Consider the following 22,427-nt stretch of genomic DNA (forward strand, 5'->3'; position numbering starts at 1 on the left):
CAGACCAGACCAGACTGCGTCTCGACAATTGCGAGAAGAATGCAATCGGTGAAAAATTGCAACTCCGGGTCTCCGGAGTGGACTCACACTGAGCGTGTGCCAACAATCCAAGTGAAGCGAAGATGCGCATTTTGAGTTGCATTTTTGGGGGCGGGATGGTTCGTTAGGACCGACCTGCATGTGTGTGATATGAGTAGGGCGTTCGTCCGTCCGTTTTCAAAAGTGCATAAATTCTCCTCGATGAAGTTCGTCGTCGAAAGCTTCCATATGTGAGCAGAACGCAACGGCGGCAGGAAGCGAGACCCAGGGCAGCAGGTCGGAAGATATACGATCGTGGGGTCCAAACGAGCAAGAAGCTTCTTATTTGTCAGGAATGATAAAACGTGAACACACATTATTAATTCAATTTATTTCGTTGAATGAGGCTGAGATTTCTGGGAAGCTGTGTGATGAGAGACGAGGGATAACGTGTTGTATGAGTCATTCTAATTGAATTTGAAGTCAAAATGCCAAGGTTTCTTCTCTATCTAGCTGCAATATTCCCCGGGCGCAACGATTAAATGGAGATGACGCCCAATAATAACCATCAACGTGACATGTGTCTTCGTTAGATAGATAGCAAGAAAAATGAAATTGGAGAAATGATATTTATCATCTATGTTTAAAGTATATTTAAAAACATTGAACATGGGCCACATTTTACATATACATAAGTAAAAGGTGAATGATAACGAGTGTCATAAGATGAATTCATTGCCTAATCTTGTGGAGCCCCTGTAGATAAGCTACAGCTATAAAGGTGTGAGTATTCAGCTTTCTCCTGCTGAGGGTGATGAGTTCGATTCCCAATCGGCTCAATAACTTTTCGTAAAGGAAATTTCTTTGACTTTCGTAGGCAGTAAGTATCTTCGTGCCTGCCACACGATATACACATGCAAAATAGTCATTGGCAGAGAAAGCTCTCAGTTAATAACTGTGGAAGTGCTCATAGAACACTAAGCTACAGGCATGATCTATTCCAGTTGGGACGTTACGCCAAGAAGAAGAAAAACTAGCCACTCTTTCGTCCGTAAGCGCTCGATGTGTATGTTCAAATGCAACCGCAAGCTTCCACTCTGATGTTTTAAGGACAGACTTGTTAGAATCCCAAAATGGCCGCCACAACGGCCGACTTTGGCACCTACTCACGATTTCGAGGGCACAAATCTCTTCGTAAACAAAACCAACACACCTGAGCTTCTTATTTTAAGCTAATTACAAGTGAGCAAGAGCAGAATAATAAAATGCACTGTTGTTTGAAGCTTGCTTCTTGAGATTTGTGTGTTTGAAGTTCTGATGCACTGTTGAAGCGGGATTTCAAGACGTTTGTCCTTAACTTAAAACATTACCACTTTCAGCTGTGGCAATGTTTGCCTTCTCTCTCACATACACGAGCCTTGGTAACCGCACGTTGACAGCCTCTTTTCTTTTCTGCTCACTTCAATCATACATAAGTGATGACTGGAAAAATTAACTTGATTCTTCGAAACCGAAGAACAAATCTACGAATGTTCTGTTACAACCGTTTGACGTTTCTTATTAGTAAGGGTAGAAGCATCCATTTAGGCCAGTCGCCTATTTTTGGGCATGATGAGTTATAATTTATGCCAGAATTTGGATCTAAATGGCTATTTTAATGCAATTAACTAGGGGTGGGTATTTTACCTAAACATGCCTCAGAAGTTTGGATCCTTGTGAAAAAGTTATAAGGGACATAAATAATGGAAGTGTGCAAAACAGTTTGTGGGGATAGCGAGAAAAAATCTTTTGAGTGATGTAAAAAAGTGCAAAAAATTGAAAGGCTAAAATTACTACTGAAACAGACTGAATCATTATCATGACATACTAAGTCACCTCAGAGTGTATTGGAATGCACTTGGTTTACCTTAGTTTACCAAACTATCATGAATGAAAAACGGAGTGTGGTGTTCCGCACATTTTCCACTTCATGACTTAAAGGAGATTATCATATAGCCAAAAATTCAAGAAAACAAAAAAAGATGACTATAACCATGATAATGGCTGCACACTTTCTTGTTCCTCATTGGCACTGCATCTGCAGCCAAAAAACAACTCCTGTAATAACAACACACACTAAATTGCATTTTGGCGGCAAATCTTCTTCTTTTTGGCTCTACGTTTCCACTGGATCTTGGTCTGCCTTTCTTCAACTCAACGTTTTTTGAGCACTTCGACAGTTATTAATTGAATAACTTTCTTTGTCTGACATTGCATGAATTTGTATGTTATGAGGCAAGCAAAATTATACACTATGCCCAAAGAAGTCGAGAAAACATTCCGACCAGAACGGAACCGAACTCGCCGTCTCCGGATTGGCGATTCAAAGGCTTATTCACAAGGTTAACTACAGGGGATGGCCAAAATGTTTGGGATAGGCAACTTTTTTTCTCCCACAAAAAAAATCAACATGCTGTAACTTTTCATAGAGTGCATCAAAAAATCTCAAATTTTGACTGTTTGTCAACCTATTATATGTGCATCATTGGTACAAATTTGGGCTCGATTGAGTAATTTTTAGCGAAGTTAGAACCGTTCGGGTAAAACACTATTTTTTAGACAACTATTTTTTGAACTGTCACATCTCGGAAACCAGTGAACCGAATTGAATGATTTTTTTAACGTTCATCAACAATATATTGATACTTAATACGACGTAATAATATTGTAATATTTTTTCATGGCGAGTTACGTTATACCGGGTTGAAATTTTTACCAATATAGAGGAAATTAAATCAAATTTACAATACCACACAAAAAATATTAAATGTGTTCTTCCTTCAATCTTAATAGGCTCTAATATATCTGATTAGAGATAATTTGATAACAGAAATGGAAAATCTTTGGATATCAACACTAAAATTTATTGACATTGATGTAAAAAAAAATATATTTTTTCGAGAAAAATCCAAAAAGTGTCAATTCATGATAACTTTTTTCAACGTTTAAAAAGTATCTATGTTTTAATAGTTTGTGAAGCATTTACATATTGTTAGTGTACGTTCAAAATTTCATTCAAATCGGTTCACTGGTTTCCGAGATATGACAGCTCAAAAATGAGTCGTCTAAAAAATAGTGTTTTACCCGAACGGTTCTAACTTTGCGAAATATTAATCAATCGAGCCCAAATTTGTACCAATGATGCACATATAATAGGTTGACAAACAGTCAAAATTTGAGATTTTTTGATGCACTCTATGAAAAGTTATAGCATGTTGAACTTTTTTGTGAGAGAAAAAAAAGTTGCCTATCCCAAACATTTTGGCCATCCCCTGTATGTCAGCATATAAAGTTCTCACTAATGTGAGTTTGTATCCATATTTTTACGAGTTTATTTGTGGATCTATGCGACTTTATGCTTAAGGATGTAATTCGTACATCACTTTTACGACGAGACTGATGTGAATATCACAAGATTTTTTTTTTGCTGTGTAGGATCGTAGTTGAAGACCCTAGCTCACTTAATAAAATTATTATGAAAATAAAACATTTCATTTTTCAAGGAAGCGTCTAGTTCTCGTCTAGGACTCGTACACTAATTCGTTGATTGTGAAGCATATCCCTTACCTCTCGACTATTCTACCGAGTTAGAAGGTAGATGATGAATATGATACTGCTTCTATGTATCTTCTGGAACGGGTTTGTTGATACTTTCCGATGCAAACCAGGATGTACATGATAAGTGTGATAATTGTTCACGGTAAAAAAAATCAGCACGCCCAAGTAACAATTCGATTGCTGATTGATTTTGTTTGATTTTTATTAGGGTTTTATTACAGCAATAATTGAAACTCACAGTTTTATGACTACTTTTATGAAAACCATTGATGAAATGTTTTATAGTATACTTGAAAATATCCATAAAGCCAGATTTTTAGAGTAAACAAAACTCTCCTATATGTAAACTTTCTGGCATTCATTATTACCACAATAAAACTGTTCAAACTCTCAACAGATGGCGATCCGTTCTATTAGTAACGACATTTGTTGGTGAAAAAGCAGAAACTACGACACTGCTAGGTTTATTGCGGTCATCATAAAAGTAAAATTGCTTTCGTTTTATTTTCGCTAATCATGGTCGTCGCCATATTGAAAAATTAGCTGACGTGAATTGAAAATAGATTATTTTGCTCAAATTAGCAATGAATTGCTAGTTTCCCGAGTAGAAGGGAATTGCAAAATAGTGGCAGGTTTTGCCATTAAAACAGAATTACTGAATGACAAAATTTACCATTGGTTTGTTTGAAATAAGTGAAAAAGAGCAAAAACAATAACAGGCTTTGTTCGTTGGAATATCTAAGGAATGTCACATTTTGACATTACAATGGTAAACCAAGAACAGAAAAAATTAAGGTTGGGAATTGCAAAAAAAAACATAATTGAGTTTTTGAGAACAGAACAATAACAAGATTAGTTATTCTCTTATCAACCAAAAGAAGGGTATATTTAGTAATTTATTCCAATTACAAAATCATGTCAGATTTTCAAATGGAATCTAAATGCAAACAAATGTCAAAAATTATCGTTACAATACCAAATTTCAAACCTTGTCGTTATGTTGTTCTTAATAAATGCTAAAATAACGATGCATCTCCTAACTCACAAGAAATCAACAATACCTCACAAATTACAAAATTAGTTATGATAGCTAAATTTGACATTCAGCATTTATTTTGCCAAGATTTAAATCATTTGCTAAATGACAAGTAAATGTCATATTTTGATATAATACCAAATTATGCTATTGACATGTTGTTTTGAGGTCTTCATGAAGAACTCGTGAATAGCAAAAATAGTTATGACAATAAAACGTGTTATTATTTTGTTATAGGTTTACCATTCACCTCTACCCGGGTAGCCGCCATTGTCATAACATGCCCACATAAATAATCTCTCTCAGCTAAGTTTTCTTGTGATTCGAGATAGTTCTACTAAATTAACAAGTTGATTTACTTCATTCCAAGATGATAATATTCACTATTTTCGAAGCGCATTAATTTTATGTTTCTGTAACCCCAATATTCACGGTAAAATTGAATGCGCATAAGCCTACCAACACAATAACTACTAAAATATTACTTTGAAATAATCGCTTTCTACTTCCGAATAATGTATCTGCCATCGAAGAAGCTTCTCTGCATCTTGAGCTGTCATAATGTTTGTTGAAAAAAAACAACAACCATAACCTTTTTTTCGAGAATGGAAAAATTTTCAACTAGGTTTTAAAATAGTTTTATTGCTACTCTTAATGTGGTTTGCAAAACCTCTCCGAGAGTGGTCCACTTAGCCGGAAGATGCTCTTAAAGAGGTTATCAAGCGGTTTTGATGCATAAATCAGTTTTATTGCAAGTTTTATAAAATTGGTCATGAAGATCTCTTATAGAGCCGAACAAAACTTAAAATGTTACTTGGGCAGGCAACGGTTATTGTTTGCTCTGTTCCAGAGGAGATTAAGAAGCATAGTCTTCAAGTCCATATATCCGATGTGGTAATCGCACGGGCAAGCAGCAAAATTATGGTGAGGGTGGCGAGTTCGATTCCCGGTTGGCCCAGAAACGTTTCATAATGGAATTATATTATGATTGCTTTACCGATGATGTTAATAAATAAAACTTGATTGAGCCCCAAACTGACTAGATAAAAATAAATAAAACTTAGACCGGGTGTTCTCAAAGTTTTCAATGAGCTTAATGAGCATGGATAATTCATCCATTACTTTCCTTATGCGAAAAAAATACTCGCAGGTTTGTGAATATTTTTTCAGAAGTGGGACTCGATTCCATTGATATAAATATAGTACTACTACAATACTACTAGTATTGAGTGTTGATAACGTTTCTTTCAATTGACTACCAAATACTAATTCTAAAAGAAGTACAAATGTAGAACCCTGGAAAGCTACTTCTCACAGTTCATTTAGTACACGGAAGTTGTTACCAGTGCTCTATCAATGTCTATGAAGACAACGAGCGAAAACTATCCAAGCAAGACCTTCGTGCACTGATCCATTACCCACGGACCCACGGAAGGCACATTCAAAATCCAGGAAGCTTTTGCCCAAAGGCAGAAAGTGCGCTACTCGTCGGTCGCCAGATCCTGGCCGCCGCGCCGGCCTGACCCGCGCTTATCAATGCTTATAATGTCCTCTTAAAACGCATTTAAATTAATTTACGTTATCTGCCAGACCATATTAGCCCGGTCGGACTCTTCGCTCTCCGGTTTGCCGGTTCTTTTCGCTTCGCATTTCGATTTGACAGGCCGGGCGACCAAATCGGACGAAGACGACGAGCGACGACGACTAGCGACGACGGACAACGCAATAAAGCATGCGGCCTCGCGAAATGGTGTTGGAGCAGGGTCGGAAGGCGAATGAGGGTGGAGGTGGATTCACGGAACCACTTTCCGGGAGACAGACATGAATTTGCGCGCGCTACTGCTGCTGCTGGCTGCCTACTGCCTACATACCTATCGACTGAGGAGACTGACGACGACGACTGTGAAGTGAGCGAGGTATTGGAGGCAATCCATGCCGGTCGGTCGTTGGAGTCACCTCGCTTATCAGCAATGTATTTTGTACTTTTGCATCTGTGGAATGTGCTCCGCGCTCTGCATTCACTTACTGTGTGGAACTACAGTCAGGACTTGTATAACACGGTGTCTCCCACACTTAATGAGTTTGACGGGGGTGTGATTCGATCCCAGGTCCTCGGCATGATAGGCAAGGCATGTGCTCTAACCATCCGATCAGGTCCGCTCCCATATCTATTTGGAACCACTGCAATTTCTTGGTTATGTCACACCAAATTGGACTTATTTAAACCCATCGAGGATCTAAACTAAGCTAATCGTAAAAGTGTATGGCACTACGTTATAGGAGTCCCGACTGTATATTCTACGCTGGTATTTATGTGAGGCACGGTCAGGAGCAACATTATTGGCGTCAATTTAACACTGTGTCTGGGATTTGGATGGTTTCGCGTTGACATTCGTGGAAAGTATCGTCATTCCGGAGCGGGATTGGCTGTGGTAGCCATATTTTAAGGGTCGATGCAGTGAACTTCTGAGAAGCTAACTCTGTCCTAGTTGGGATGCAACGTCTATAGGAAGAAAAGTTGAAGGTTTCGTAAAAAAACGAATTTATCGAAACAGTTAAGGAATAAAAATTAGTTGAATCGTCTCAACAAAAGATTGAAGCACAACAAAGAAATACCAAGCCAAGCAACTTGCTCACGAAAAACTGCAGCAATTATACACGCTTGCAACATTATTAAATTACCGGAAACAATGACAATTAATTTAATTGAATCGTGAGCTCGAACCAAATTAAATATAACTGAACAAAAAAAAATGGACGTCCTCGTGCAACAGTGACGGACGACAACAACGGTGACGGTCCTCCACTGCGTTGTTCGACACGACCAAACGCTGACGGTCGGTCATCCATCCACCAACAAAATGAAGTTGGTGCTAGCTGGTGGGTGCCAGGTTTGGTCTTAGTATCACAAATTTGCGTGCCGTGGGCCTGCCCAGACCTCGGACGTCGTCGTGCTGGTAATTGCGGGAATATGGGGAATAGAGCGTGGTTTCGTGTCTATTTGTGTTTTCGACATCACTCTAATGGATGTACTTTATTGATGTTTAGAATTCTATTTGAATAATAAATAATAAACTTCGTAGGGTATGTGTTCCATCGTTAATCTCACGCTCCCATATTCATCCTATTCGAAAACAAGCGATTACGGTACCGATTGATTCCGTTCTTTTTGTTTTCATGAGTGCTCACTTCTAACAAAAAATACAAAAATAAGAAACAAAACAAACAGCGCTTCAATCCTTTGTTTTTCGTAGGATGAAAATTGGAGCCGCATGCTTAAAAAGGGAACCAATATTCTACACAGAAAAAAAAAATATGTAATTAAAATTCAGCGAGAAATCATGCACATAAAGAGAATGCTAGAGTTAGTGCATATTTACATGAGATATCATGTAAAATTACGTTACATTCATGTAAATTTCCGCTAATAGTCGCGTAACCGGTCCATGATGGTTTACGCGATGGTTGGCGGAACTTTACACGATGATAATTTAATTTTACATTATATCTCAAGTGAAAGTGCACTAACTCTAGCATTCCCTTTATGTGTATGATTTCTCGCTGAATTTTAATTACAGGGTGTTCAATAAGTTCGGATACACCATATAACTTCAATTAATTTCATATCTGTAATTCAGATTTTCAAAGTAAATGTATTTATTGAAAGGTCATATAACACTGATCAAATATAGCATATGGTTTTGAATAAAGTTTTTTTTCTACTTTTTTTTATAAGCCTTAGATGGATCTAAAGTTTGTTAGCTCCGGCACGCTGGAATAATTTTCGATAAGTTGCTCAAGCTACAGACGTCTAAAACGTTGACTTTTGAGTTTACATCTCACTATACTATATTAAAATAACTAAATTAATAGACAAAACCTTTGCACTGCTATTTCAGTGATGATATGGTGATAAATTTGCAAGTTTAGTCAAAATGTGCTTAAATCTATGAAAAAGGCATAAAAACATTATATAAAGCCAATTTTGATTCAAATTTGCCACAATAGGGATATAATCAAGTTTTGGAAAAGATAACCATGGATTAAACTTAGATATAACGCAGCCTTGCTTTTTGACAAAACAAAAATCATTAAACCTGGTACAGCGGCAATTTTAGCAATTTTAAAGATCAAAATAAAATGAGTCCGTATTTCACCCAATCTGAATCTTATAGATTATTTCGTATGGCCATAGTTGCTACCACTAATGCTGAGGACAACAACCTAATTTGATTCAACTTAACACCATTACTCAATAAAAGCTAGACGAAATACCAATGACAGACGTGCGTGCCGGCCAAAAGGAACTTGAGACACATTTGCAATTATTACAAAAGGATAAAGGACAGTTTATTTCAAAACATATATTGTATTTGATCAGTATTATGTGAGCTTTCAATTAATACATTCACTTTGGAAAACTGAATTACAGATGGGAAATAAATTCAATTTTACTGTGTATCCGAACTTATTGAACACCGTGTACATATTTTTTTCTGTGTAGACTTTGAGGGGTGGTGAGGATTCAGGCCAAATCTACGTTCCATATAAATTTCCAAAACATTAAAATGTTGCATGGACAAAAGTTTTAATCTTCGGGAATTAGGAGAGGTTTGTAATGGCGGCCAATCTTTGGTCTAGATGATCTATGAATGACCCCTAAGCTATTTACCGTTAGTTGCAACTTAGTCCAAAACTGAACTTCTATCACTATGAAGCAGACGTAACACTTGGAATAGATATCACTAAAAACTCATGCTGTGTTTGGTCGAGCAGGTGGCAGTAGTGAGCGAATGTCAAACAAGATCAAAAACGAAGTCAGTGCTACGAGTAGCTAATCTATCAACTATCGAATATTTGAATTAACTGCTAAAAACGTGATCAATGAAAATTTCAGAACAACTTTTGCTTCATGTTATAAATGCGATTTTGGTGTAATTACGCATACATATACCAGCTAAGTTCTGAATCATAATCGAGATGTATGCTAGAAAGTTAAGGTTATAAAATTTGCACAAAAATTGCGCTATTGCCAGCCCCACGTCATGTCCAGTGGGAGTTATTATAAAAAGTTAATCTAAGGTAAGGTACACCGGGGCAAGTTGAAACGGGTGGGGCAAGAACACGAAGTTTGAAATAGTTTTCAATACAATTTGGTAATTTATCCTTCGTCAAAAGATTGTTTGAATCAAAAACTATACGTTATAGCCATCAAAATGTTTATCATCATTAGAAAACATCACCCGCTGTTTCATCTTGCCCCACCCGTTTCAACTTGCCCCGGTGTACCTTACCCCGGGCAACTGAACCCAAAAATGTACAAATTTGGTTTCATCATTCCAAAAGTTTCCGAACGGAAATTGTTTGGTAATGTCAATGGTTCTGGTGATAAGAGATTTATATTGGAAGAGCTCGGTTTTATCGTGCATAAATTACGAAACTCGCAAAATAACGGATCGCTGAGAATACAGTTGATTCAACTTTAGCGCCATAGAATTTAGTGACAAACTTGCTTTCCTTATTACGTAATTGATGAATTTTGCCAAAAGAAAAATCTTGGGCTTCAGAATGTTCAGTACAAAAATGTTACAATTAGGGTTTCGAACTACTTGGGCACCCATGTCAATTCCCAGCACCTCACAGTAAAACAAATCAAAATATCACTTGCCGCATATTTTTCAAACGCACTTCCGTAGGTAATAATCTCCTGCAACGATTCTGCAACGGGATCCACAGTCAATGAGCTACACGTTCATTCTGAAGCCGCACAAGTGCTCAAAACAATTATTACACGCAACCGAGTGCACTTCGGCAGCACAAAGATGGGTGCCGAAATGATTTCCCATTTGATTATTCTGGAAGTTCGGCGCTGGTGCCGGGAATTGGCGCTGGACCAGGTACAGTAAACTCGTCTTAAATCGACTTTCCGGCAGAAAATCTTCACAACAATCACTGTTAACAACAAGTTCACGCGATAAGGTATCTGATTCAGATAGAAGAAGTGGACGAAAACGGTCGGTTCGTTGTGAATTTAGATAATGCACAATTTTGTTGTGCCGGGAATGGGGTCTATACGAAATTTAAGTATTCAAGGGCAAGTAATGTATGTTAAAAAGGTCCAAAAAACTATAATTTTACTGAATTCTTATCTGCCTTGTTCCTTATTTTAAAAAATCATTCTTTTGCGGCCCGCGGCATAGGAGAAAAATCTCAATTTGACCCGCGGTATGCTTCAACCTAATATCGTAAATCAATGTATGGGTAAAATCGTATAATTTCATAAATTGAATCAGAATTGTTTAATGACGTGTATATTGTATTGACATATTAGATACAATCAGTAGAATCGACAGATTAGAATAAAATCGTGAAAATCGCACGTTCTGAGTGTCAAGCTGCAAGTTTGCTAGCATCGTATATGTGATCACTTGAAATCGTGAAAATCGTCGCTGTACATCGGAAATTAAATCTGCTAAATCAAGGTATGACCAAAATCTATCGTATTCAAAATGAACGGAGTGGATTCTCTTGAATTCTCTTCCACGGCACCACTTTTGGTGTCACTGAATGCGCAACAACATCGCTCCCAAAACAAGTATCCCACCGTATCGAGCTTATAACATCAGTTTAAGTATACATTACATCGAAGTACACATACAACCACACACAAGCAAGAATCGTTTATGCAAGCGTTATAATTATAATGCTAGCAGGGATTTTCGGCTTCCAGTCTCTATGCAATCATAAACGGATATTGGTTCAATATCTGACCTTTCGGTCGGTGCCTTTTTCAAGGGATCTGCAAATTGGACAGGTTTTAACATAGTTTAAAGAAAAATTCTACATAATCTTACACATACGGTCCCTCCGTTTACTCGTGAGGTTACCCAGGTAACCAATAAACATTTAAATAAGCAGTATTTCAGTTTCAAAACTGCATTCCACGTGCTTACTGCTTTATAATAGCAGTTCGACTGCTAAGCTGCCCTAAATAAGCAATCAAACTGCTGCTTAACATCTGACAGCTGTTGCGTAGCATTTAAAATGCTCGATATATTTTGGTTAATTAGCATCTGAACTGTTACTTTAAGGACATATATGAGCGAATCCAAAGATGGCCGTCACAATGGCTGCCTTGCAAATACCGAAAGCACGGATCTCGTCATCTAAACAACAAACAGAGCTGGAAAAGCAATGAGTAGCCTTGCTCACTCGTGATAAACATTGAGTAGCATTTTCGTTTTCGGGCGTTTTGTGGATGACGAGATCGGTGCTCTCAAAAATGCGAGTCAAAAATGCACCTGGACGCTCTCCCATTTCACCTTAATGCCACAGAACTTCTAGGAGAGACGAATGATGCTAAAAGTACAACACAACAACACGATAACAACGTTCTAATCTATGAGTCACGGCTGTAGGACCGGCATCATTCGGGTATCTTTTTAGTCATAGGTAAATAATGAAAGTAAGGGGGCATTTTGTGAATAAATTTCCTCTGATCCGTTTCCCATGTTGATTATCAGCACATGCCGGAGCACGGAGTTAAACGAAACAACTGCTGGTGTTGAGCTTCAAATACATCAAAAAATCAACGCACATTATCTGATCATCTATAGATCATACTGTAGCACGGTTCTGTTACATCATCAACCCAAGGGTCGAGTGATCGAATCCCGGTTTCGCAGAAATTAGCAAAAAAAAAATTACAACCTTCTATAACGTGCCCCAAACACCAAAAGTTGCACAAGAGAGCGAGAGAAAAAAAATGAAAAATGAGAAGAGAATGGGAGGAGAATAGGTATGAAGCGAGGAAAATGAGCAGGGCGAAAATTTTTGTTTTTATTTTTGACAATCGGAGGGACAGGAAGGTTAAACATTTAATCAGCCTTATATCGGGCCAAAACCTGCATTTAAGTAGCACTTATGGCTCATATACGGCAAATTGGCATTAAATAACCTGCTGTAAAGGCGCATATATTGCTAAATAAATCCCATTTTAACTGCTTATTGGTTACCTGGGTATGTATGTGTTAAACATAGTCGCACGTCTTCACTTCACTATAACGAGAAAACAGAAATATTCAGGTACCAGTTATCATTACACAGCGTTACATTATTTTGTCTCAAGAGCAAACTTATGTGTCTCCGAAGGAATTTGAGCCGCTGAATCCGAATCCGGGCTCAGATTTGCTCTAACACGTCACAATTTTGAGCTATACCTCAATTTATAGGGCAAAATATGCGATTTTGGGTTTTTTTGACTGCAAGCCATTAAGCAAGCAAATATTTTTTTAAGCAATCAAAAGGTTAATTGGTCAATTAACATCTAAATTAACGACTCATGCAAAATATTTCGTTTTACCTAATCAAATTTGATAGATTTAAGCATTTTATGTTAGTATGAATACTTGCATGCAACTTTTGGAGGGTGACTTGTATGGGAAATATCTTACCTAACATAAATCGCTTAAAACTATCAAATTCGATTTGGTAAAACGAATTATTTTGCACGAGTCGTTGATTTAGATGTTAATTGACCAATTAACCTTTTGATTGCTTAAAAAAATATTTCCTTACTTAATGGCTTTCAGTCAAAAAAGCCCAAAATCGCATATTTTGCCCTATAATTGAGGTATAGCTCAAAATTGTGACGTGTTAGAGCAAATCTGAGCCTGGATTCGGATTCAGCGGCCCAAAATCCTTCGGAGACACATAAGTTTGCTCTTGAGACAGACAAAAAGTTAATTTTTGTTACGCTGTGTTATGATTAGAAAGTTATTATTTTTGTTTTCGTGGCCTTGACAATCAGAGAATCGTGGCGCCATCTAGGAATTGGTAGATAAAACTGTACGTGTACACAAATCGACTCGTCATTCCTGTGGCATAATTTGAGACTTAGTGTGATAAAGAATTTTCACGAATTATATTTAATATTGTATGTACAGTACAGCATTCCAAGCTAGAAAATATAAAAAAAAACAATTACATTGATCTCCGCTAGAATGATAAATTGTGGCCTCATAAACAAAAATTATATGCAATTTCTAACGGGAACTGACTGGATTTTACGGATCCTTCGTGTGACTGAAAGCCGAAAAAACACCAAGTTATATGCAATGTTATATCGTTAAATGCAAGATAACATTTTTAAAATGTTTAATTTATAAAAACTTCAACGGTTTTCCCGTAATTGTGTAGCGAAATTTGTGATGACTTTTTAGAGGTGATGTTTTTTTTAAGTCCCCAATCAAGAATATTCAGAATTCCAAGACAAGACAACCAAGTAAAAGAAATAAACCTTCAAGTAGAATATTGTACTGGATTATTTTTCAGGAACATGTACTGGAATTTCAAGATTTTCAAATGCTTCAACGATCTATTTTTATATTTTTCCGTGCAATAGAGCATTAGAGTGCTTTTTTAAAATCTTCCAACAAGAGCTAACCAAATATTTATTTAAGTATAAACAATGTTCTATTAATACCTAAAAATCTTCAATCATGGAACAAATGTTTAAAAACTTTTTTGAGTTCGGTTGTGCTCCGAGAGTAACAGTTGAAATAATCGTTGAATTATGAACGGACAATGCATTAACGTTTTTTTTTTTTGCTGTCGTATTGATCAAAGATGCAAAAAAAAGAAAAAAAAAACACTGGAAATTCATTTGGCGAGGAATTGCTATATGTAAAAAAACACACAGGAGTCAGATTGATGGTTGCTGGGACAGCTAATATATAAAAGCTACTCATTGACGAGTTCGTAAACTTTGAATACTAGAAAGATGAACTAGAAACTAGAAGTTTATTTGATTTGAATGTTCGAGATCAGCAAAAGCATAACGATTCATGCTTAGGCACGAGCTTCAATCGTTAAAACATGTTGAAAAACAATAAAAGCCATGAAATTGTACCCTGTTCATTTTACCCCCACCACCCCTAATAAGAATTATGTTATCACACAACCCACACATTACTTACTATCCTAAAGAAAAAAGCACATGTTGTGTGTTTGTCAGGTGTGTGATTCGATCCCAGGTCCTCGGCGTAAAAGGCATGCGCTCTAACCATGGTCCGCTCGAGGTGTCGAAGTGATTGTTAAGTTTTCAATGAGTTCACGTATTTTAAAAGACAATTCAAATGATATTTCCAGCACTGACTGCATTTATATACAGTGAATAGACAAACATATCGGGAAAGGCAACAATTTCACTTTAAAAAAATGTGCAATTTGCAGTAAGTGTTAGAGAGATTATGGTAAACTGCATTTTTTTTTCATATAAATATTTTGGAAAAATCGCAAAAATATAAGAATTTTCGATGCATTTTTCGAAAAGTTACATCCAGTTGAACATTTTTTGGTGAAAACTGTGTTTATTTACTAACACCTCTTTCTTGACTAAGACGGGGTCAAACTTTCACCAAAAACACGCGTCTTGGCTTAGAAATATCCAATTAGAGTTGTGGTTGAGTTTTGTGTTCCAGAAGTGAGAAGGCTTAAAAACCTTCAAATGCCAAATTTCAGTGAATTTGATTGATTAGTTCTCAAGTCATGCAGAAATTTATGTTTTATTTGATTGAGAGTTAACCATTCCCCCCCCCCCCTCTTCCAGAGTGCAGGGTGGGTAGCGGATGCTGGTGGTTGTAATGGTTTTTAAGTGACCGAGTCCCCTAGATAAAATTCTAAAATATTACATTTTTTCGAAAATTTAAGGTCTTTTCATGAAATTTTCGAAAAAAAATCAAACGCAATTACTCATTTATTTTCGGTTGGATTCTTCGTGAAAATTTCGATAAATGTTATCAAGTTCTTCAAATAGTTTTCTTGATTAATAAATCTGGAAATATGGAAAGTCTCAGGACAATCGAATCATATCTTCTACTTTACCAAATGTTTCGATGTTGTCAATATACTTTTCAGGGAATTATAAGAGTCATTAGTATATGTTTTTACTACGCTTTGTAAATGCATGATCTGTCAGCATGAAATTTCTACGCTGGAAACAATTTCTTAACAGCTTAACCGAGAGCATCCCTGGTTATTTAGAGATAATTACACCGTCTTCCACCTTGCGGCCTCTACAGACTGAACATTACAAACATTAGACAACGGACAACACATATAACACCCAGTGGCCCAGTGGAGAACTTTCCGTTTAACGTCGCAAAGTTTTTCCCGACCGGAACGGGAATCGAACCCACACTCCGAGGCTTACGAGACACCTAAACGACTGACGCCGCTAACCGCTCGGCCACGCGGCCCATATACTTGGATGCACTTTTTTTATTTGTTAATTGCTGGATGACATCATCTCGGAAAATTCCGAAGGGGTTCTGTTATAAATTGTTCAGAAATTCTACAAGAACATTTTCACCAAAACATATTTGAAACAGAGCTAGATGATGATTGCTGACGTTAAATGCTGTTATCATTACAGTATGGGCGTACCCGTTGGTCTTGCTGGATGTTACCAATATATTGATAAATGGATCCTAAGCATGGACGTTATAATAACAACGCACGTACAAATACCAGATGACACGTACAAATGAAATAATAAAAACTACAAGTTCGTGTCCTGCCAAATTAACAACTAAGTTTATCACCCGTCGAAACGTTTCTTGTCCCACCGAAACCCCGAACTCATACGGCAGGTGCATCTGTGCAACAACCAAATTAGGTTGATTGAGCCTTTGCTGCGCACAAGCCTATACCCTCCCATCGTCGATCCAGCAACCCTCCTAAACCATGCTGTAGCCGTTAATGTCTACAATTTTCAGCACATCCCCATTATCCTTGCTCAGGGGTATACGAGCGCACATGTTCGCATTACGACGATCATCCATCACACCTCTACCACCTAATTGAACCGATCACCTCAGAGGTTCCTTCCTCCGGATGGATCCACAATGTCAGATACCGACGGCACTTACCTTGGTTTGCAGTTCCGAACACTTCTGCGACGTCACATGAAATTCCAATTCTTCGTTGCCTCACTTCCGCTCCTCAACCCTACGTTTTACCACTGTCGAACACTTGACCGACGGCTTCCTGAGCCTAACTCGGCAACACACACTACTCAGTCACACCCGCGCTATTCTTTATCTCTCTAATCCTCACGTCCTCGAATCGAACCGGCGCGGCGTCAACGGCGTTAATCCCGATCACTTGAAATCCTTCGCGGGAGGCTAATTGGCCAGTAATACCCCTCTCCTCATGTAATCAGATTTTCAATTATTGCACACTTGTTTCCAGTTTTCTCCGGGTAATTAGTCACCACCGCAACCACGGCGCAGCGTTCACATGGGAGAATCCGTCAGTTTGGCGTCTTCTTCTGGGCACAGGGCACTAATTGGTGAATCTCCGGGCCGGCAGTAGATCTTTGACGGTTCGCAATTCAGCGCTAATTGGTCGGCTTCAAAGGAGACCGCTCGGAGGGCCTGCGACTTCGCTAATAGAATTATCAATTTCTTTTCACTACAGCTTCATAGGCTGACGTTCACGTGTTTGCCGTAGACTTCGTAAGCGAAGGCTAGATGTTTGTCTTCTTCCGCGAGGGTGTCACTTTTCCGCTAAAACTGTTTCAAGGTCCACTGTCTTGAAGGGCGAAGAGGCACTGTTATTTTTTGAGTTGTCATCAATATCCAATTAATTCCACTGAAAGGCTGCAATTATTCATGGGTACTGGAAGGCACTTTTTCCTTGTGATTGTTATTTTCGGCGAACTCACTCTCCCCGGCCGGCAGGGGACTACAGCAGCAGTCGTACCGTGGCTAATTGAAAACGAATTGGATGAGTTATTTTCGAGGCATCAACAAAACGACGGTGGCGGCACAACACAACATAACAACAGGGTTCCCGAATTGGCACCAACAAAGCTCTGCCAACCAGCCAAACACTGACAAAGGGAAAACACACCGAAAAGCATTTGCATTATTTGTGCATTGTGTTTTCGCACGGAACCGTTACACCGAACTGCACTGCACATGCGCGTAGTCAAGCGCGATACCGAACACGCTTCAGCAAAAAGATTGTTCCTTCAACGTCCAGACTCGTCGATCCCGGGAGACCTCGAATCCCCAGAAGAAAAAAAAAACAGATCGTTTTTTATCGTTTGACGCTTTCACGCGTGACGCGGCTCCATCCAACGCTAAAACAATAACCGCAACAACAACAACTACAACAAAAAACTATCGCACAGCGAACGAGCGCACGGACTACCTCCACTCTGACTACGCCAAACGAACGTTGAACAAGAACTGAGTGGCCGCTATCGCAACGTGTAAACAACCAGCCCAACCTGTCCAGGTAGTTCGCCTGCATGCATTCACATAAATTAAAACTCACGACGGCACACACCTTCCTTCCGTCGGTAGTGGTGCAACATCGCGACCGCGGCGAACCGCGATTCGTCTCTTTCTATCGCGAACACCACCGCGCTGTTGTGCAACCAGCGCTGACCGACCGACCCACCAGCAGTGCACACCAACACATCAACCACCTTGAACACGAATCCAACCGAACCGGTCCGGCCACCGCTCACGAATGGAGTGGGAAGCAAGCGAAGCAACAACCATCAATGGAACGCTCGTTAGGCTCCGCCTACTTCCAATTCGCTGCAGTATGCTCACAACCAATCAGCGCGCTCGTTCGCTCCGCTCACCGACAGTCATAAATTTCCACCTGCTTCGCGGTTTCACTACTCTTCATCCCCCGTATGCCAACGTGGATGGAAGTTAACGAGCAATCGGAGCGCGGATTTGCATCCAACAATCTCGTATGTCGTCGGAAGGGGCACGATGGCTGCCCGCGTTGTTGGACTGGTCGTTGGTAAAGTGCCGGTATGCTAATCAGCGACGTTTGAATAAGTGATATTCACTTACGATCATTATTACGACCGCGACGACGACAACGGGAGGGTACTAACCTGGGTTCGGAGAAGAGTAATTAGGCGTAATTGACGTGGGACAGCTTGGAGTACATTCATGCATGCATAAAGGTACCTACCGTCCGTCCGTTAGTGTCGAGTAGTAGTAGTTGGTCGGGTTCGGGATGTGAATCTAATTAAACTGGTTTAGTTGGGCCAAGGCATGGGAACTATAATTGCGTAAAGTGTGATGGATGAATGGAGGTTAAACGTGCGGATTGTTTCTCAAGGTGGATTAGATATGGCTTCTGGATTGGTGGAGCGTTTAGAAAGGTGTTTGTTCGTGGTTGTTCTGTTTTGTAAGAGTAGGTACAGATATGTACTTTTCTAATAGGAAAGTTACATGGTACAGCATATCATTACCATCCACATCAGTGAATCACGAGTTTGAGTTGTTAAACATATCTGAGAAAATTTGCGTTTTTCACACTTTATTTGTACTTCAATTTGTTTGAATAACCACATAGAAAACACAAATTTCAAGTGCTTTTGTGTATGTTTTGCATAATAAGACAGCATCCATTTATTACATAACGCATAAATAAATAAATAAATATTTTACCATACTCCCACCCCTCCCCCTCTTCCCACCGTAATGCTTTTTTAAATGAAAATCCCAAAATTTTTGGATAAGTTACTACACCCCACCCAATTGGCTTCTTTAACGGTGTTGAGATAATTCCATATTCGGAATCTGCGTGTCAAACTGAGCCGAAATCCAAATTTTCATGCATTTTGGTGCACGGGAACCTATTTAAAAATTAATTTAAAGTTTGTATGGGAGCGTTTTGTCGAATCACCCCTCGTCGCATTTTGTACTGGGCAGAGCTGTCAAGCAGTTGCCCAGCTGTCAAAAGGTGATTTCAAAAAATCTCTTTGAAATTGATATTAGGTACCAAAATAATGTTCTAAAATTCTGAAAAAAAATCATAGTGGCTCAAAAAAAGGTGCTCTTTCGTATAAAATCAATAAATCAAAACATTTTTCAAAATTTAAAAACCCAATTGAAACTGCTGGAATTTACAAATAAATAGTGATTTCCAAAAGAAAAGCTGAAAATTAAAAAGCCGAATAAATTTGCATAAAAAAAAATATCGATTGAACTCTCAAAGAAAAACCTTTCGAAGTACTGTCAGAGACATTTTCAAAGGAATTGTCAAATGCATTTCCAGAGAAATTGCCTAAGCAGTTTCCAAAAGAGTTGCTAATGAAAATCATGAAGAAATTGTGAAACCATTTCAAAACCAATTGGCGAAAAATGCCCAAAGTTTTCCAATGAAGCTTTTGAAGAAATTTTTACAGATATTTCCACAAATATTCACAAAGCCAAAGCAAATCTCAAAGAATATGTCGAAGAAGGTTTGGGAAGCAATTCTCAAAAGAATTATTTGAATAATTTCCAAAAGAATAATGAACGATTTCAGAAAGATCTCCATAACGAATTGTCCAGTTAATTTCGAAGGAATTGCCAAAAGAATTCTGAAATAATTTCCGAAGGTTTTTTCAATCAAATTGCCGAAGGAATGCCCATAAATAAATAATCGAAGTAACTAACGTCGGAACTACCGAAGGAATTTGAAGAAACTGCTTCAAGCATTCCTTAAATCATTACTAAAGAAATTTCGAATGTCAAAATAGGGTATTTGTTCCCTTATTAAGCATGTGGCTCCCATTTTCATCATACGAAAAACAAAGGATTGCAGCGCTGTTTGTTTTGTTTCTTATTTTTGTATTTTTTTTTTGCTAGAAGTGAGCATCCATGAAAACAAAAAGAACGGAATCAATCGGTGCCGTAATCGCTTGTTTTCAAATAGGATAAATATGGGAGCGTGAGATTACTGATGGCACACATACCCCAATTCCTATAGGAATAACAACAGCAATTCACAAAATAAAATGCCGAAAAAGTTATCAAAGGAATGGTCGAAAGAAAGAAATTATCGAAGGAGTTCCGAACGGCATAGATAAAAAAAATCTCAAAATATTTACCAAAAACCTCCCAAAAAAATGCAGAAAAAATATCCGAAGACCATAGGCGCTAACATATTTGGGGGAGGCGAAGCTCTTAAAACGTCTTAAAAACTTTTTTTGCAATTACGTTATGAAAAGTTGAACATTTCAGTTGGCTGAAGTATGCTGAAATGGCCTACTTTTCACCCCTAATACAAGTGTGCCGAAAACCACTACTTTTCGGCACTTTTAAGAGTGCTGAAAAGTAGCACTTTTCGGCACTTTTGCTCGTACGCACTTTTTACTTACCACCATGCCTTCCGTAGATTCAGCCTCTGCCTCTACATCTACTGAGCAGCTCGAATTCAAACCAGGACGGTTTCAATTCCGATTCGAACTGCAAATCAAGTGTAGAGGCAGCTGCTGAATCTGCTTTTGCTCTTGCCTGCGCGCAACTGTTTGACAACGGGAGCTTGTAGCACTTTTCGGCACCCTTGCTTACGCACACTTTTTACTAACTGGCACATTTTCCGATGGTACAGCAGATGCGTCTACATCCACTGAGCACTCGTCCGAATCAAGAAAATTTAGTTTAGTGCAGATCAGGCATAGAAACACTAGCTAAAACTCCCTTCTCTTGTCCATACTGCTGTTTGATGACGACAGAAGAATGAAAATCTGTGACACCTACTACACAGACAAACAAACGTAACACCTTGAACGATTTTCATGGAAATCCATCTCCCAGTTCACACTAGCATCACCTGGTGGAAAAGTTGCACGAATCACTGTGTTGTGCAATATCGTCAACAGAAGGCGCTAATGTGAAACGTCAAACGCATACAAAAACGATGCGCGCGCCTCTGATTGTGATAGCCACAACTATGAAAATTTAAAATGATCGTTAAAAGCGTTGTCGATGGAAATTTCGCAAGTGTTACGTCTGTTTGTCTGTGCCTACTACTAAGCTATTTTACGAGACGTTCTACCGGTGGGCCGCTCATTGTTATTGTTTACATTTGATGTTTTTGTTTTCGCGATAAGTAGCATAACATGTGGTGGGCGCCAATCAGATTTTTGCTGGCAGAGATGTTTTGGTTTCTAATGCGGCATGTATCAATACCCCGAGCTGTATCATGTCACTAGCAGATGAAAAAAACATACCCACGGTCTACGGACATTAATAATAGTGGGCGGATTGACGCATTTTTGCAGATAAATGAACCCCTTTTATGGGATAGGTCCGTATCACATGTTATGCTAGCGAAAATGTAAATAAATGGGCCCACCGGTTGGACTTCAAAACTGGTAAACATTCAAAAAAACAGCTGATTTGAAACGTCTCATAAAATGCCTTATAGCCTACCTGATCAAACATAACAGCCACGCTGTCGTGCATGAGAGTTTCCACGTGGTTCTACCTTATTTGATGTTTGTGTAGCTAGGAAGATTATCCTGAATGAGTATTTTTCGTAATTGCAAAAAACTTTGTATACAACTCGTTGCAAAACTCGATTTTTTCAGCACTCGTCATATTTATCCAACTCGGCAAGCCTCGTTGGATAAATGACGACTCGTGCTAAAAAAAATCATCATTTTGCAACATGTTGCATAAATAACTATTTCAGCTCTAGCTTCCGCGCCTGAATATGCCTAATATAGATGAACTGTATCAACTTAATCCAAATTTTATTGATTTTGAGAGGACTTGCTAACGCCACCAACTACGCCACAAATCGGCACAAATCCCCAAGACATTTTCAAAGAAATTTCTGAGAAAATTCTCAGTGTCTTTGACGAATGAATTACCAAAAGCATTACCGAAAGAATTCTCACGGACGGACAGACGGTCAAGTTTGACTCAATAATTTGGTTATAAACATGGCCGCCGCGAACATTCAT

General features: G+C 38.5%; 1 protein-coding gene across 2 annotated transcripts in view; it reads right to left on the bottom strand.

Annotated features, from left to right (window-relative positions):
• Positions 1-18,815, bottom strand: part of LOC109415477 (homeobox protein aristaless) — a 295,050-nt gene extending 276,235 nt beyond the window's left edge. For both annotated transcript variants that reach the window (XM_019699753.3, XM_019692779.3), the window contains exon 1: positions 16,582-18,815. The gene's annotated coding sequence lies outside the window, so the exon portion shown is untranslated. The remainder of the gene's footprint in view (positions 1-16,581) is intronic.
• Between the last annotated feature and the right edge of the window lie 3,612 nt (positions 18,816-22,427).

Source organism: Aedes albopictus, chromosome 2 (genome assembly GCF_035046485.1).
Source record: "Aedes albopictus strain Foshan chromosome 2, AalbF5, whole genome shotgun sequence".
NCBI lineage: Eukaryota > Metazoa > Arthropoda > Insecta > Diptera > Culicidae > Aedes > Aedes albopictus.